Below are 18,242 nucleotides of genomic sequence, written 5' to 3' on the forward strand. Positions count from 1 at the left end.
CCTACCACTCCCGTGCCACACTCTCTCTCTCTAAAATAAATTAATAAAATCTTTATAAAAGTGGAATCCTACAGAATGTACTTTTAAAAAGTTGTAAAAAATCTGTCATATGATCTCACTGATGTGAGTAATTCTTAATCTCAGGAAACCAACTGAGGGTTGCTGGAGTGGTGGGGGGTGGGAGGGATGGGGCGGCTGCGTGATAGACATTGGGGAGGGTATGTGCTATGGCGAGCACTGTGAATTGTGTAAGACTGTTGAATCACAGACCTGTACCTCTGAAGCAAATAATACATTATATGTTAAGAAAAAAGAAGATAGTAGGCAGGGAAAAATGATGTAATGCATGGTGATTAGCATAATAAAAAAAGGGGAAAAAGTTGTAAAAAATCATAACATTGATTTTGCCATTTTAACATTTTCAGTATAAAGTCCGGTAGTGTTAAGTATATTTATACTGCTGTGATGCATATCTTGAGAACATTTCATTTGCAAATCTGAAATTCTGTACCCATTATTTGTTTTTCATGTAGAAAGCATATTTATTTATTTACTTATTTAATTATGCTCAATTAGCCAACATATAGTACATCTTTATTTTTTGATGTATTGTTAAATGACTCATTATTTGCATATAACACCCAGTGCTCGTCACAATATGTGACCTTCTTAATACCTATCACCCAGATACCCCATTCCCCCACCCCCTCCCTTCTGTAACCCTCAGTTAGGTTCCCGGAGTCCAGAGTCTCTCATGGTTTGTCTCCCTCTCTGATTTCTTCCCATTCAGTTTTCCTTCCGCTATGGTCCTCCATGCTATTCCTTATGTTCCACATATGAGTGAAACAATATGGTAACTGTCTTTCCCTGCTTGACTTATTTCACTTAGCCTAATCCCCTCCAGTTCCATCCACGTCAGTGCAAATTGTAGGTATTTATCCTTTCTGATGGCTGAGTAATCCCTTGTATATATGGACCACATCTTTATCCATTCATCTGTTGAAGGGCATCTGAGCTCCTTCCCCAGTTTGGCTATTGCAGACATTGTTGCTATGAACATTGGGGTTCAGGTGCCCCTTCTTTTCACTACGTCTGTGTCTTTGGGGTAAATACCCGGTAGTGCAATTGTCAGGTAGTAGGGTAGTTCTATTTTTAACATCTTGAGGAACCTCCATACTGTTTTCCAGAGTGGCTGTACCAGCTTGCATTCCCACCAACAGTGTAAAGAGGGTTCCCCTTTCTCCACATCCTCAGAACATCTGTCATTTCCTGACTTGTTCATTTTAGCCATTCTGACCGGTGTGAGGTGGTATCTCATTGTGGTTTTGATTTGAATTTCCCTGATGGCTAGTGATGTTAAACGTTAGTCATTTTTATGTCTTTTTTGGAGAAATGTCTGTTAATGTCTTCTGCCCATTTCTTGATTGGGTTATTATTATTAGTATTATTATTTTTTGGGTGTTGAGTTTGAGAAGTTCTTTCTAGATCTTGGGTACCAGCCCTTCATCTGTAATGTCATTTGCAAATATCTTCTTCCATTCCATGGGTTGCCTCTTGGTTTTGTTGACTGTTTCGTTTGCTGTGCAGAAGTTTTTTTATCTTGATGAAGTCCCAAAAGTTCATTTTTGCCTTTGTTTCCCTTGCCTTTACAGACATGTCTTGAAAGAAGTTGCTGTGGCTGATGTCAAAGAGGTGACTGCCTCTGTTCTCCTCTAGGATTTTGATGGACTCCTGTCTCACATTGAGGTCTTTTATCCATTTTGAGTTTATCTTTGTCCATGATGTTAGAGAATGGTCGAGTTTCAATCTTCTGCATGTGGCTGTCCAATTTTCCCAGCACCATTTATTGGAGAGACTGTCTTTTTTCCATTGGACATTCATTCCTGATCTGTCAAAGATTGGTGGACCATAGAGTTGAGGGTCCATTTCTGGGGTCTTTATTCTGTTCCATTGATCTATGTGTTTTTGTGCCAATACCATCCCGTCACAGATTTGCAATATAGATTGACGTCAGGCATTGTGATGCCCCCAGGTTTGGTTTTCTTTTGCAACATTTCCCTGGTTATGTATCCTTGGCTGCATGTTCTCATTTAGTACTGTGAATATGTCTTTCCAGCTCTTTTTCACCTGCAAAGTCCCTTTGGACAGGTCTGACGTTATTCTGATGTTCCTCCCTCCGTACATAAGAAATCTGTTCCCCCTGGCTGCTTTCTGGATTGCTTCCTTGGTTCTAAGATTTGCAAGTTTTCCATTTTTAATTCTAATAGTGTATTTATAGAATACTTTGGATTTTCTATGTACACCATCATATTATCTGTAAATAGTCACAATGTTCTCCTCGCTTCTTATTCTTTTTGTTTCTCTTGGCTTATAACACTTGGGAGATTCTCCAATGGAATGTTGACCAGAGTAGCATTGCTTGAAGATTTTAATATACCTTTCTCAATATCTGATAGAAAAAGCAGACAAAACATTGGTAAGACATGTGACCTAATTGACATATATGGAACATTACAGAGTAAGTGCAGAATACATTATTTTCAAGTGGTGCTAGAATATTTATCCAAATAGACGATATGTTGGGCCATGAATCAAGTCTACACATTTTAAAAGCCTGAAATTAACTAGGTTATATTCTTAGACTACAGGGAATCGAGCCATAGTCATAATGAAAAGAAAAGCAGGAAGTCCCTCAATGCTTAAAACTTAAATGTAAATTTGCTACATATCCTAAGGGTCAGAGAGGGAATCACAATGGAAAGTCTCGATCTTTCCTACATCAGAGCTCACAGACAATGGCATTCTATCCGTGAAGAGCACTATAAATAAGGTAGACAGGAGTTGAGCCTTAAGTCCGAGTTCTGCCTGCCTCAGCCACACCTGGCAGCCTTGGCATGTGGTCGCCCCCAGCTGCCCTTTCTGGTAGCCCTGAGCTAAGGGGGACAACATAGCCATATGGAAATGGGAAGCTCCCCACTCCTAGTGATGATGGTGCTATTGTATTGTCCTCACCAGTCCAACAAGATGATTTCTGAGTGAAACATGACACAATAGCAGCTTCTTGACCTTCCTTAAGGTTTGAAAATCATCTTGTGAGTCATCTATCAGAAATATGGTTTCAACATGTGTCCTTTTTTCTGGAAAAGAAATAGATCCAAATAGTAATTATGGTTTCTGAGCACCTGCCCTTGAGCTCCATCACACTGCTCTTTGTGGAATTCTCCCTCTTAAACTTCTAAACTATGATGTAGGTATTTTTAGTCACATTTTCTAGATGGTTAGACGGGGGCTCAGAGACGATACGAGTCACGGAGGATTTTAGTGTCAGAGACCTAAGTGGGATCTCCAAACTGACTCCAAATCCCTTGTTATTCCATACACGGAACTCTTTCCCTGTTATCTCTGGTCTTCTCCATCTGGAAACATATCAAGTACCAGGATTTTCTTGTTGTGTGGCCAACTGGAATGAATTCAGCCGGCCTTTTAAACTATGCCCATCATGATCAGTGGAGGACCTTTGAGTAAGATACTCCAAGATCTCTAGGAATAGAGACATTATAATCTGCTTGAGATCTTCAAGTTACTGAAAGAACTATCTTTTTTTTAATTGATTCAGGCTCTAGTATGTTCAGAGTGTGCTGTAAGACAGGTCTGAAATAGTATTTAAAAACACTCAGCTCAGCCTCTTCTACAAAGTGAGACAGTGCTTATAAACATTGCTAAAATAGTCCCTTAGCTATGATTACTTACTTCCCAACCATCGTAGTGTTTATATGGTATGACTATGACTTAACATTAGTCAAAATCTGCAAGGAAAGAACTGAGACAGTGTATGCAAGCTTTAGGGGCACTTCATGTTTCCATTAGTGTTGTGAAAATGAGCTACTCTTTTTTATTCTATAGTCCAAGGGAATGGTGCCAGACATCACTGAGATGTCTAGGAGTTCTAAAATTCTGACTTTAAATTATCTGTGTGCTTCAGAGATTTGGGCAGGAGAAGGGGAGGAGCCCAGCATCTGTGAACACCTGTTACCTGTGTTGACCGTGGGACAGGTGAACTTCTCTAGGCATCATTTTGATTTTTTGGCACTATTGTTAAAGGTACTTTTGTCTCAAGTTCCTCCCTTTAGTAGCAATTCTAATGATAATGGAAATTTTTATCTTTTACCATCCGTGGGCCTGGATCCTGGGCTCCCAGAGAAGCTATCCTTTAACATTTTACCGAGGTCAAAATGACTGGGCCAAGCCTCAGAGTATGGGTCCTATTTCTGTCCCAAGCACATATTGTACATCTGGTTTGAGAAGAAAAAGATAACCCCAAAATGCCATTGCAAACATAAAGATAAGAAAAACAAAAGAACCTCTCTGGCTTCCATAAGATTAGAGTCATACCAACTTGTACAAACTGAAAACATAAGAGAAAGTCTGTCACTTTCTTGAATGTTCTTCCTCATGATGATATGTAAATCTGTATGTAAATCAACACAGAACAAATATATAAACCTGCCTCAAATGTTCCTTCCCCGGAGCACTCCCTTTTTTGTGAAGATTGTGTCTCCCAGGCAGCTGTCCTGACTTGGGTTTGAATAAAACTCTCTTCCTTTTTCTCTAAAGTGTTTAAAAGGGTTTGTTCATTCAGTGTCGAGAATAACAATATGTTTTCTTTTTAAGTGAAAAATAAATGTTCCTCGTTCACAACTCCAACAGCAGAGAAGGGCGGCTGTTCTTCATCCTGGAGCTTCCCTGCAGAACCAAGCATATGTATATATATTCCAGCATAAACGGGCTCATCCTACAAGGATGCTTTGAAGGTCCAAGAAGCACTATCCAGTCCATGGGTGAGACCAGAAGGCGAAGCTCTTCACGTTTAGAGCATTAGTTTTTGGGTTTAAAACTGCCTTGGAAATGCGTGAAACCATTGCATTTCCTAAAGCCCAAAGCCTCAGAAGGTCCGAGCGCAGCTGATCTTGCCGGGAGCCGGGAACAGCTCTGCAGGCAGGGGTTGGTGCAGGAAGGGAAGGGGCAGGGCTCTGGGGGTGGTCTGCAGCCAGAGGCGGCCGCGGAATGGGCCGGGTGTGTGTGGGGGGGCGGACCCCTCCCATAGCCCCCGCCCACGCCTGCGCCGCCAAGCCAGGTGTTGGCGTGAGGACGGGCCTCCTGGACCACCTGCCGTCGTAGGGAGCCGCGGGCCTGAGGGCGGGTTGGCCGGTAGAGGCAGGCGCGGCATCCAATGGGCTCGGGGCACCACCCTCCCCGACCAATCACCGCGTGGGGGTGGAGTTACCTCTCTGAGGGAGGACCCGGAGCGGCCCCGGATGCAGAGGTGGGGCAGAAGGCCAGCTCCCAGAGAGTTCACCTGTAGAGTTCCCGGCTTGGTGAGACCCCGCTGTGGGCCGGGGTGGGGTCCCGGGGGTAGGGTGCACCTCGGGTGGGAGTTGGGTCCTCGAAGGAGGCGGGGAGCGAGCTAATCCCGCGAACTCAGATGAGTTTCCTAATCGTTGAAAGTCCTTCAACGGGCCATATCCCCCAGCCCCGTGAACTCCAGGGCTCCGCTCACCCGAGCTTTTTTGGGATGGGTTGCGGACATTTCAGGGTTTCCCGTGTTCCCCTGGAAGAGTGCACGTAAGGACCGCACACAGTCCCCAAGTTCAGTGGGGTGCCCCCTGTCCCCTGGCAGAGTGCAGGTAATGGACCTTGAGTAGCACCCCGAGTTCAGCAGGGTGTCCCCTGTTCCCCCAGGCACAGGTGTGGCGGTAACAAGCCCCAGAGCCGTCCTCCAACTTAGCATTGTGCCCCATGTTCCCCGGGTATGGTGGTAATGGGCTGTCAGGATTGTGCGGGAGGGTTCTCCAGGTGGGGGCCTGGAGGCTGGAGTAAACTAGACCCTACTCAAGTTGCATGAGGAACAGATGAGTTGAGGTGTTGATTTGGAAGAGTCATTTCGCGTTTCCAAAAATGTCAAAGTCATTGGTCTACTTTAGAATGAAGATAATTAGTACTTAAAAAACAAGTATGTGTTTCCCCTTCTCCCAGAAACCGAAGCAGGTGTGCTTGCCATAGGTCGGAGGTCCTACTTATCCCCACCTGACAGCACTTCTCCCCTCTGGCTCCATGAGACCCGAAGTTTTGAACATCAGCATGTGAGTCAGTGATGCTGCTTGTCACAGGACGTCAGCATTCAGAGAGAGCAGCAGGTCCATTTGGCACAATGTCATCTTCAAGTCAGGACTGGAGGTAAAACTTCTGATTAACCCCAAACCTCCTGGGCTTTCCTCTTTTTTCTAGTTGAGCTACGAAGTAAAACTTAAGTAGCTCTCAGCATTCTCCATTTGGTTCAAGAGTTACTTTCCCTGCGGGTCGAACATTGCAGGGGATCTGATTTTCTCTGTTCATTTATTGCTTACAAAATATATTCTGATCATCTGTTTCCTAGAAGTAACTTTTATTAGAAAGGGAAGGTGAAATTTACTCTTTGTGTGTTTTTAAGATATCTTTTGTTCCTCAATCTAATAGCGTTTATTCAATTGGGCCTAGGATATGGTTGAGCGGCCAGCATCTAGAGTTAGGTGGCTTTTTGTCGTCAGATACAGATTCGGATGATGTCATTTGTCAAAGGTGATGTTTCATAATTGATTAGTGTTTTCATCAGAAGAGTTACAGTTAGGGTCAAGGGAAAAATCAAAATTATTCAAAGCAGGCTTTTACTGTTTAAAAGTTGAGCCTGAGTTTCTAGTTTTTCTAAATGTATCATCTAGATATTTTGACATGCTGTATTTTCTCTGTAGTTTCTTTGGTGGTGGAGTCAGAAGGAGAGTGTTTGGGAATTCTGGATGGAGGCATGCTGGTGTCAGGAGCACTGGGCTGAGTTCTGGAACTGCTTGCCTGAGCCTAGGTGCGTCAGGTTATCCCACAGAGCTTCCGTTGACTCCTTATGAAATTGCTGGAAGGTAATGTCTATGGAAAGTCTTTTTTTTTAAACATTTTATTTATTTATTTGACAGAGAGAGAGATAGCGAGTGGGAACACAAGCGGGGGGGGGGGGGGTGGGAGAGGGAGAAGCAGGCTCCCCGCTGAACAGGGAGCCTGATGCGGGGCTCGATCCCAGGACCCCAAGATCATCACCTGAGCCGAAGGCAGACGCCTAACGACTGAGCCACCCAGGCGCCCCTCTATGGAAAGTCTTTTTCCACAGAAACTGTTCTGCCTAATGAAGAGCCATTAAAATTGAGGTGATTTGGGCTGAATTATTCTGTAAATAATAGTTTTAATCCCCCCGTCATAGGATATGGTATTTTATTATACAAGGAGTCCTCAGAAGGTTGCAGTGAAAGAATCCGATCTCAGAGCATGTTCATATTCCATTGATATGTTACTTACAGTTTGCACAGGTAGGAAGGTAAATGGAGAGAAATACGACAGAAAGGGAAAGTAGGTGTGAACCATTCATTAAGTAGCCTTCTACCTTTGGACCAGTGTCATTTTGGAAGAAGAGGGGGAATCCTGGAGCTCTGCAGCAGATGGGGGAGTTCCAGGTCTGGGTAAAGCTGACAGGGGCCTCAGAGGAGAGCTGAGTGCATTATGCAGGAGGGTGTGGGCAGGGCGGGCTCCAGGGCTGGCTGTGGGTCTCCCGTGTGAGAGTTGTGACAGGTGAGGGCCGTGAGCAGGTTCCTGGCTGAGGACAGGTGAGGCCCAGGTGGAGAGCTGGCCGAGCACCTTCTTCTTTGCCACCAGGCTCACCCAACACACACAACCTCATCATCTGTCCCTGTTAGTCCAGTTCAGACGTCTCAGAGTTGCCAGGCCGAGACGTTTGTTTGAGCTTCTTTCTTTGTGTGTGAAGTTTCAAAACTTTGATTATGGAAATGACGGGTCGTCAGAACATCTGTTACTCTTTCATTTCCTGCTCTTTTTTCTTTTTTAAAAATTTTTTTAAAATTTTTTATTTAGCAACTTTTTTTTTTTATTTTTTTTTATCCTGCTTTTTTTTCAATCACCAAAGAGAATCATTCCTGCTAGTGGAAGGGGCTATCTGTGTGTTTTTATTTCCCATTTTAATTAAACAATGGGAAAACAATCTTCAAAGATATTAAAAGAATCCTTTGTGAGTGTTCATGTTTTCCTGTTCCATGTACCACATTCTGATATTAGAAATTATGTTTTAAAGTAAAACAGAGCCGCAGATCTGTAACAGGGTACGGTGCCCTTTGTGAGAGGGACACATGGAGAAGGAGTGTAGGTTCTTTAGGAGCTTGGGGAGTGTCTCGTCGTGCTCCCAAAGGAAATCGAGCCCCCTGTTAGCCTTCCCAATGGGGCTGCTTACCTGGTGGCCCATCTTGGGCTCTGGAAGCTTGACCCCGTGAGTCGCTTGCGACTTGAGCTGGGGAATTTATGAAGAAAACAAGGAATCCTGGAGGGTGCCTGCATCCTTTGTGCTCGGACAACTGCATGTCACAAAGGAACCCATCACCCGTGAGGCGTGTCGGGATCCCTGAGGGTGTGGGCCTCGCTTCCTGGGCTGAGGTTGTATCTTCCTCCTTATCTGGACCAGAGCCAGGGTGTGTGGCTATGGAGATCCAGACCCTTATGTGACCATGTCATTATTATTATTATTATTTTAAGAGAGCAATATAGACATTGACTTCAAGATACAAATATCAAAAGGAAAAACACAAGGTCAAATATATATATATAATGACTCAACTCGTGGCATGTCTCATTCGTATGGGTCATGTAGGGCTGCCCATATGAGAAAGACGAAGGAGTTATATTTTGATAGAAGTGTGCTGTGCACACATAGTGTTTTATTCTCTCATTTGCCTTATTTCTCTGAAGGGAAACTAGAGCGGTGACTGGAGCTTGGTTTCCGACTTTAAGGAATGGGAGACAAGTGAATTGAAAGAGCAGTGTTGATGTTGACATGGTGCTCAGTGCCCAGTGAGCGAATGTTTGAAGCTCGGACTCGGAAGCGTTGGTGTTCAGCGAGGATGTTGTCCGAGTTTCTAGCACATGGAGTCACTTGGCTGGTGTGCCTCATCGGGCCAGTTCCTGCCTTTCTAAGGGCAGCTTGGAAGTGGCTTGAAACCCTAGGGCATTTGTGGAGTGGCCTGGATGGGACAGCTGTGTGGGCCAGTGTAGACACCACCCAGGGAATTCCAGAGGTAACGATGAGCACATATGTGAGGCTGGAGTTTGCTTCTCCGTGAGAAGCATTGAGCTGGAGTGGAAAGAAGTCGCTGGGTCTTATGACTCTCTGTGTGAGCAAGTCTGAGCCTGGCAGGGTAGTCGGATCAGATAGGTGGGAGGTTGTGACGCCGTGGTGGTGGACCATCGCTCACGATGGGCAGGCCAGCTTGCTCCAGGGATAGGGACTGGGCTCTCCTCCCTGGCCAGCCCTCCTGCTGCAGATGTGATAAGAGAGTTGCTTCCTGTTTGGTTCTCGAGCCCTCGGCTCAGCAGGGTGGTTGGTGGGAAGCAGCTCACTCGCAGCATTATCGATTCTTGTGCAGTGTGCCCCCTGCTTCCTCAGAGGAGGCACAGCAGATGTCCTGTGCAGCAAAGCTTGGTTTGTGATGACATCACAGGAAAGAGGGACAGGTGCACCACTCTGCTTGACCACAGGAGGATTCCGGACTTCAATCACAGGTGGTTGGTGCAGGGAGGAGAGATGTTTGTTTCCCAGGACCTTGGGCAAAGGGAGATTTGGGTCCTGGGATGGGTCTCTGCTCAGCTTTCTCAGATGAGCACCTCAGGCAAGGAGAGGACGTGTGTGTGCTCACCTGTAATCGAGGAAAGTGTCTGGTTTCAGGTCTCATGGGCAGGTGGAGTCCTCGTATGGCTCATTTTCCTGATGGTGTTCAGGGTGCAGTAGGTGGACCCCCTTGTCCCGGGCATCCTGGCTGTGCAAGAGCTCTGGGGCACCTTTTCCCCGGGGCTTTGGACCAGGAAATCGGAGGTAGTCCGTGGTGAAAGCATCCGTGTAGGCCTCCGTTTCTGCCCTGCCGAGATGGACTGGTGACTGTGATAAGTTCTATATGTGGAAATATAGAGCAGGAGACAGGGCTGGCATGCTGAAGGGGAGGTGGGGGTGGTGCTTGCCATTCACGTAGGGGCCAGGTGGGACTTCACTAGGAAGGTGATCCTTGAGTCAAGATCTAAAGAAGGTGAGTGATATCACATCAAGCGCATTCTAAACGGAAGGGAAAGCGTGTGCAAAGGCCCCAGGGCAGGAGCATACCAGGTATGTCCAGGAGCAGCAAGAAGGCCCTGTGGCCACAGGAGACAGCTTAGGACATGGCCTCAGGGAGGGGACAGAGGGAGACAGAAAGTCACTGCAGGGCTGTGACCCCATGGGACCCTGTTTCACTGGGCCTTCCTGGCTACAGTGCTGAGAACAGGTGACAGAGGGTTGAGGATGGGCAAGGGAGGTCCATGATGAAGCTTTTCCAGGAAGTCAGGCAAGAGATGGGCTCCAGTGTGGGCCAGACAGGTGGTCTCGGAAGAAGTGGTTAGTCCTATTCTGAGTACATTTTGAAGATGGAGCTCACAGGATTTGCCAATGGATTAGATATTGGGAGTGGCAGAAAGGAGGAATTGGGGTAACTCCCAGCTGTGGTTTGTTGTCCTGAGGAAGGGGAAGGAGGAGGTTTCTGGGGGTAGGAGGTAGTCCGTGTTCCCCATGCTGAGGAAGGTGCCTCTCACGGTGGATCTGCTGATGCGTGTGTCCGGGAGAACATTTAACATCTCCTCCCTCAGCAACTTTCAAGTACAAGTATCCCCCACTTTTTAAAAGTTCATGGTAAGACATTTGGGTTTTTTGAAAGATCTACGTCATTACTCGGCTTCAGTAACAGGAAGAAACCCGAAGAGGATTTCCCTCTTATGAAAGAAGTCGAAAAGTGAGCCTCGCGTTCAGCATCTGTTTTGCGGGGAGCCACTGCAGAGGCAGCCTGCACCCCAACCAGCTCCTTCCTGGGAACTGCTCTCTGCGTCCAGCCCTCAGCACTTTGAATCGTGTCTGTGAGCATCTGCTGTGTTTCATCTCCATTTATTTTGGGCATCCCTTAGGAAGTTGTGCCCTGAGGCCTAGGAAAAGCCAAAGAGAAGTCATTTTTGGAGTGTGAGCACGCTCACTATTTTTTCTGTATAAATGAATGATAATTCCTCCTTTGGTTTACACCATTTCTGCTGTGAAAGGTTTCCTAGGAACACTGTACTTTCAAATAGCGGGGGGACCTGTACCCCATCCTGCAGGGTTAGCTTTAGTCTCCATGCTGCAGAAAACGTTCCATGACTTACGCATTTTATCACTCAAACATGTGCCTTTGACCACCTTCCCACGTGCCCCCCCATCCCCGAACCTGGCAACCACCCATCTGTTCTCAGTATCTATGCGTTCAGTATTTTTGTTTCCGTGTGGAATGTCCATGACAGCACCTGGTATTTGTCTTTCTGTGTCTGAGTTACTTAGCATAATGCTCCCAAGGTCTCTGTTTCGATGTCTGGTTACTGTGAATAATGCTGCAGTGAACATGCATCTGTCTTTTCGAGGTAGTGTTTTTGTGTTCTCCAAAGAAATCCACTCAGTAGAGCCATTCCTGGGTCATGTGATAGTTGTATTTATTTTTTCAGGAAACTCCATACTGTTTGTCACAGTGGCTGCACCAGTTTACATTCCCACCAACAGTGCACAGGGTCCCCTTGTCTACACACCCTTGACCACACCTGGTGTCTGTCTCTGGGATGATTGCCGTCCCTACAGTTGTGAGATGATAGCTGATTGCGGTTTTGACATAGGTTTTCTTGACGACGATTAGTGATGTTGAACAACTTTTTCTGTGTCTGTTGGCCATGCGGGTGCCATCTTTGGAAAGTATGTATTCACATATTCTCCCCATTCTTTGTACAGGTCTTTTTTGTTTGTGTCTTTTGATTTGTAGGAGTGTTTTGTGTATTTTGGATATTAGTTTCTTCTCCCACATATGATGTGCAGATTGTTTTTTCTCATTGGGTAGGTCGCCTTTTAAGTTTTGATGGTTTCTTTTGCCACATAGAAATTTTTGTTTGATGTCGTTCCACTTGTTTATTTTTGCATTTGTTGCCTTTGCTTTTGGTGTGCGATCTAAAAGACTCTTTGCCAAAACCAATGTGGAGACACTTACTACCTGTGTTTTCTTCTCGGAGGTTTATGGGTTCAGGTTTTATATTCAAGTCATTCATCCATTTAAAATTTTTATGTGTGCTGTAAGAAAGTGATCTAGTTCCATTCTTCTGCCTTTAGTGTCCAGTTTTCCAGTACCGTTCACTGAAGAGACAGTCCTTTCTCCATTGTATATTTTCCGCTCTTGTGTCGTAAGTTAAGACCATATATGTGTGGGTTAGTTTCTCAGGTTTCTTTTTGTTCTTCTCCTCCTCCTCCTCCTCTTCTCTTCCCCTTCCTCCTTCCCCCTCCTCTTCCCCTTTTCCTCCTTCTCGTCCTCCTTTATTTTTTTGTTTTACAGTTTATTTTTTGGGAAAGTATTTTTCTTGTTGGAATATATGCAGTGTGGACTTTATTGATTACATGTTCATACTATTTGTTAGGACATTTCTCTGACATGTGTGTTTTTGTCAATGAGTTGCTGGATCTATAGCTTTCAATAGGTTTAACATTTGGGTAGAACTACTCAATAAATGTTATATTCTTCCATCAGATAAGGGACTGTGGTCGTCTTTTGTGATGCAATCAGTTGTGTTGATTGATATCTCTGTTTCCTTTTCCATGATAGGTTTATTAAAGCGATTTTAATATTTCTTAAAAACATGGATTCTAAATCATCCTTATTTAATAATATATATTTATATAAACCAAGTTTAAAGAAATGCATTTATTGGCATCAGCTGTTGAAAGAGGACATAAATATTAATTCCCATTCAGAGTTAATAATAATTGTATCAGAACTAAGTTTAAATATACCTTTAATGTACCGACTCTATGAATAAACTTTGCCAAAAGTGCTATGATTATCATTTTCTGAGCTTTCTCTTCTGTTCCACTGAGCTTTGTTTCTAGGCCAGTACCATACAGTTTCGATGACTACAGCTTTGTCATCTTGCTTGAAATGAGGGAGTGTGGTGACTCCTGCTCTCTTCTTCTTTCTCCCGATTGCTCTGGGTATTTGGTGTCTTTTGTGATTCCATACGAATTTTAGGACTGTGTTCTATTTCTTTGAATAATGCCACTGGAATTCAGATAGGGATTTCATCACATCTGTAGATCGCTTTGGTTGCGATGGACATGCTAACATGATTACTCTTCGGTTAACGAGCATGGCGTATGCTTCCATTTATTTGTGTCGTCCTCCGTTTGTTTGACTCATCCATTCCCCGTCAACACACCCGTGTTTTTCCTTCCTTTTCCAACATGTGTTCAGTGTACCAGCTCTTTCTCATTCTTGGTTACTTTTAATCCTAGATTTTTTTTTTCTTGATGCAATTGTAAATGGCATCGCCTTCTTATTTTCTGTTTGTGAAGGTTTGTCATCGGTACACAGAAATGCAACAAGTTGGGGCGCCTGGGTGGCTCAGTCAGTTAAGCGTCTGCCTTTGGCTCAGGTCATGATCCCGGGGTCCTGGGATCGAGACCCACACTGGGCTCCCTGCTCAGTGGGGAGAGTGCTTCTCCCTCTCCCTCTCCCACGTACCCTGCTTGTGCTGTCTCTCTCTCTGTGTCAAATAAATAAATAAAATCTTGAAAAAAAAGAAATGCCACAGGTCTCTGTATATTGACTTTGTATTCTGCAGCTTTACTGAATTTGTTTATTCTAACAGTTTTTTGGTGGAATCTTTAGGGACTTCTATATATAGTATTATGTCATTTGCAAATACTGACAGTTTTCCTATTTGGATTTCATCTTTTCTTTTTCTTTCTTTCTTTTTGTCTAATTGCTTTGGCTAGGGCTTTCAATACTGTGTTGAATGAAAGTGATGAGAGTGGGCATCTTTGCCTTGTTTTTGATCTTAGTGAAAATGTTTTCAGCTTTTCAGCCTTGAGTATGATGTCAATTGTGAACTTTTCATATATGGACTTTGTTGTCTTGAGGTGTTCCCTCTGTACCCAGATGGTTTAGAGTTTTTATCACAAATGCATATTGAACCTGTCAAGTATTTTTGTTGAGGTACAGCTGAATGTGGGGGCTCGCTGGGATAGGCATGCAGATGTCTCCAGGTCATAGACCTTTCCGTAGTTCCACATGGCATGGGATCCTTCTGGGTGGCGGCCTGAGTCCTCTCCTATTCCTCAGGTGTCCCCAGTGCCTGGGGCTTTGTATCCAGGACTCTGGGGACAAAGCCATCAGAACCCAAGCCAGGGTTAGGGTTCGGGACTAGGGGCATAACAGGTCCGATCTGCAAGCACCGTGGCAGGCTTTCCAGGGGACTGAGTTGAGGGCGTCGATCAGGATGAATGTCATGCTAGGGATTTTGGCCAGAGTGCCGCTGAAAGCGGGGGTTCGCTAGGATGGGCATACGGAGTTCCCAATGGTGAGGTTTCCTTCTGTGTGGCAGTCTGAGTCCTCCGGTATTGCTCAGTTGTCACCAGTCCTTGGAGTTTAGAGGAAGATCTCTGGGGACAGGCCCTTCAGAAGCCAAAATAGGGTTAAGGTTAGGGCTTAAGTGCATGGTAGGCCCGATCTACCAGGACTGTGGCGAGCTTCCCGGGGGGCTGTGTTGTGGGCGTGGGTCAGGGTGAGTGCCAGGCTGAGGATTTTAGGCCCGACCGCTGAATGTGGGAGATTGATGGGGTGGGCATGCAAGTTTCTCTTGCCCTGAATGCTTTCTGGTGTCCAAATGGCAAGGTTTCCTTCTGGGTGTCAGGCTGAGTCTTCTGGTACTTCTCAGGTGGTCTCAATTCCTGGGGCTTTGGAAACAGGCCTCTGAGGATTGACTCCTGAGACTCAAAGCTAGGTTGCAGTTAGGGCCTAGGGCCTTGGCAGGTTGAATCTACGGGCGCTATGGCTAGCTTCCTGGGGGTCTGAGTTGAGGGCATGGGTCAGGGTGAGTGTGAAGCTCATCGTTTGCGGCCAGGGGGCCAGTGAAAGTGCATGTATGCTTTAATGTGCATGCAGTGTACTCCTGCTATGAAGCCTTTCCAGAGTTCCACATGGCGCGTTTTCCGTTTCAGGGGCAGTCTGAGTCCTCTGGTACTGGTCAGGTGTCCTAAATACTGGGGATTGGAGGCAGGCCTCTGGGGACAGACCCCTCAGCAGCCTCCACAGGATGACGGTTAGGGCCTGGGGGCATGGCAGGCCCCAAGTGCCAGCGCTGTGGTGAGATACGGGTGGTTTGACTTAAGGGCGTTCATCAGGATGAGCGTCAAGCTCATGGATTTCGGGCAAGGGGCCGATGATACTGGGGGTTCGCTGGGCTGGGCATGCAGGATCCTTGTGCTCTGAATGCGTTCCGGAGTTCCCAAAGGTGTGTTTTCCTTCTGGGTGACAGGCTGAGTCTTCTGGTCTTGCTCAGGGGTCCCCATCTCAGTGGCTTTGGAGCCAGACTTCTGCGCACAGACCCCTGAGAACTCAAATTAGGGTCAGGGTTAGGGCCTCCGGTCATTTTGGCCCAGATCTGCCCATGCTGTGCGAGCTTCCCGGGGCTCTGAGTTGAGGGCGTGGGTCAGGAGGAGTGTTAGGCTCAGGGTTGGCCTCCAGGGGGCCCCTAAAAGTGCAGTTTTGCTTGGATGGGCATGCAGATTTCTCCTGCTATGAATGCTTTCCGGGGTTCCAAATGGCGGGGTTTCCTTCTGGGTGGCGGCCTGAGTCCCTTGATACTGCTCGGGTGTCCCGAATCCTTGGGGATTTGTCGCCAGGCTCTGGGGACAGACTGCTCAGAAGCCAACCTAGGGTTAGGCTTAGGGCTTGGGGGCATGACAGGCCTGATATGCCAGCCCTGTGATGAGCTTCCCGGGGTCTGAGTTGAGGCCGTGGGTCACGGGGGAGTGTCAGGCTCAGGGATTGCGGCCTGCGCACGTTGAACTTGGGGTTCGTTGGGATGGACCGGCACAGTTTGCTGCTCTGAATGCGTTCTGGAGTTCCAAATGGCATGTTTTCCTTTTTGGTGGCAGGCTGAGTCCTCTGGTGCTGGTCAGGTGTCCGAAATCCCTGGGGCTTTGGAGCCAGGCTCTGGGGACAGACACCTCAGAAGCCCTCACAGGGTGACGGTTAGGTCCTGGGGGCACGACAGGGCCAACCTGCCAGCACTGTGGCCTGCTTACCGGGGGTCCATCTTGAGGGCGGGTCAGGTTGAGTGTCAGGCTCAGGGTTGGCCGCCAGAGGGCGCCAAATTCGTGCGTGTGCTGGGATGGGCATTCAGAGTTCTCTTCTGAACAGTTTCTGGAGTTCCAAGTAGTGTGTTTGAATTCTTTTTGGCAAGCTGAGTCCTCTGGTGTCGCTCGGTTATTGCCATCCCCGGGGCTTTGGAGCCAGGCCTCTGGGGACAGAAACTCAGAAGCCAAGCGAGCGATTGGTTTAGGGCCTAGGGGCATGGCAGGCCCGACGTGCGAGCACTGTGGCCTGCTTACCGGGGGTTTGTTTTGAGGGCGGGGGACAGGTTGAGTGTCAGGCCTAGGGTTTGTCATCAGAGGGCACAAAATTTGTGAGTTCCCTGGGATGGGCATTCAGAATTCTCCTGCTTTGAAAGCTTTCCAGAGTTCCCAGTGGTGCGGTTTCCTTCTGGGTGGCAGCCTGAGTCCCTTGATATTGCTCGGGTGTCCCGAATCCTTGGGGATTTGTCGCCAGGCTCTGGGGACAGACCGCTCAGAAGCCAACCTAGGGTTAGGATTAGGGCTTAGGGGCATGACAGGCCTGATGTGCTGGCGCTGTGATGAGCTCCCCGGGGTCTGAGTTGAGGTCGTGGGTCGGGGGCAGTGTCAGGATCAGGGATTGCGGCCTGGGTACGTTGAACTTGGGGCTCATTGGGATGGACCGGCACAGTTTTCCTGCTCTGAATGCTTACCAGAGTTCCGAATGGCACGTTTTCCTGTTTAGTGGCAGGCTGAGTCCTCTGGTACTGGTCAGGTGTTCCAGATCCCTGGGGCTTTGGATCCAGGCCCCTGGGGACATACCCTCCAGAAGCCTCCGTAGGGTTACGGTTAGGGCCTAGGGGCACGGCAGGCCTGCCCTGCAAGCACTGTAGCATGCTGTTGGGGGTTTGTTTTGTGGGCGTGGGTTAAGTTGAGTGTCAGGCTCAGGGTTGGCCGCCAGAGGGCGCCAAATTTGTGCGTTCCTTGGGATGGGCATTCAGACTTCTGTTCTGAATGCTTTCCAGAGTTCCAAGTAGTGTGTTTGAATTCTTTTTGGCAAGCTGAGTCCTCTGGTGTCGCTCGGTTATTGCCATCCCTGGGGCTTTGGAGTCAGGTTTCTGGGGACAGAAACTCAGTAGCCAACCTAGGGATACACTTACGGCCTAGGGTCATTTCAGCCCTGATGTGCCCACGCTGGGGCAAGCTTTGGGGGGCTCGGGGGTCTGAGTTGGGGGTGTGGGTCAGGGTGAGTGTCAGGCTCAGGGTTTGTGGGCAGGGGACCGTTGAAAGTGGCATTTCGCTGGGATGGGCATGCAGAGTTCTACTCTGAAACGTTTGGCCCGAGTTCCAAATGGTGCGGTTTCCTTCTGGGAGACTGAATCGTCTGGTATTGCTCAGGTGCCCCCAATCCCTGTGGCTTTCGAGCCAGGCCTCTGGGACCAGAGCCCTCAGATGCCAATGAGGGATAGGGTTAGGGCCTAGGGGCATGGCAGGCCCGACGTGCCAGCACTGTGGCCTGCTTACCGGGGATTGTCTTGAGGGCTTGGGTCAGGTTGAGTGTCAGGCTCAGGTTTTGCCGCCAGAGGGCGCCAAATTTGTGCGTTCCTCGGATGGGCATTCAGAGTTCTCCTGGTCTGAATGCTTTCCCGAGTTCCAAATGGTGCGTTTTCCTTCTGGGTGGCAGCCTGAGTCCCTTGATACTGCTCGGGCGTCCCGAATCTTTGGGGCTTTGGAGCAAGGTTCTGGGGACTGACTCCTCAGAAGCCAACGTAGGGTGAGGGTTAGGACATAGGGACACGGGAGGCCTGATCTGCCAGCGCTGCGTTGAGGTTCCCGGGGGTGAGGGTTGAGGGCGTGGGTCAGCGGGAGTGTCATTTCTTTTCTTAGGGTACGGGTTAGGGTATGGGTGAGGTTACGGGTGAGGGTATGGGTATGGGTGAGGGTACGGGTTAGGGTTAGGGTACGGGTG

At 47.4% G+C, this 18,242-nt stretch overlaps 1 long non-coding RNA gene across 1 annotated transcript in view; it reads left to right on the top strand.

The window, feature by feature from the left end:
• The first annotated feature begins 1,635 nt into the window (after positions 1-1,635).
• The window catches only part of LOC135364238 (uncharacterized), a 29,502-nt gene continuing 12,895 nt past the window's right edge, over positions 1,636-18,242 (top strand). The window contains exons 1-3 of the long non-coding RNA XR_010411160.1: positions 1,636-4,838; positions 6,034-6,234; positions 6,786-6,947. This is a non-coding gene — a long non-coding RNA (uncharacterized LOC135364238). The remainder of the gene's footprint in view (positions 4,839-6,033; positions 6,235-6,785; positions 6,948-18,242) is intronic.

The sequence above is a fragment of the Mirounga angustirostris genome, unplaced genomic scaffold, assembly GCF_029215605.1.
Source record: "Mirounga angustirostris isolate CCGP_5_RB_7025 unplaced genomic scaffold, mMirAng1.0.hap1 SCAF_4, whole genome shotgun sequence".
Lineage (NCBI taxonomy): Eukaryota > Metazoa > Chordata > Mammalia > Carnivora > Phocidae > Mirounga > Mirounga angustirostris.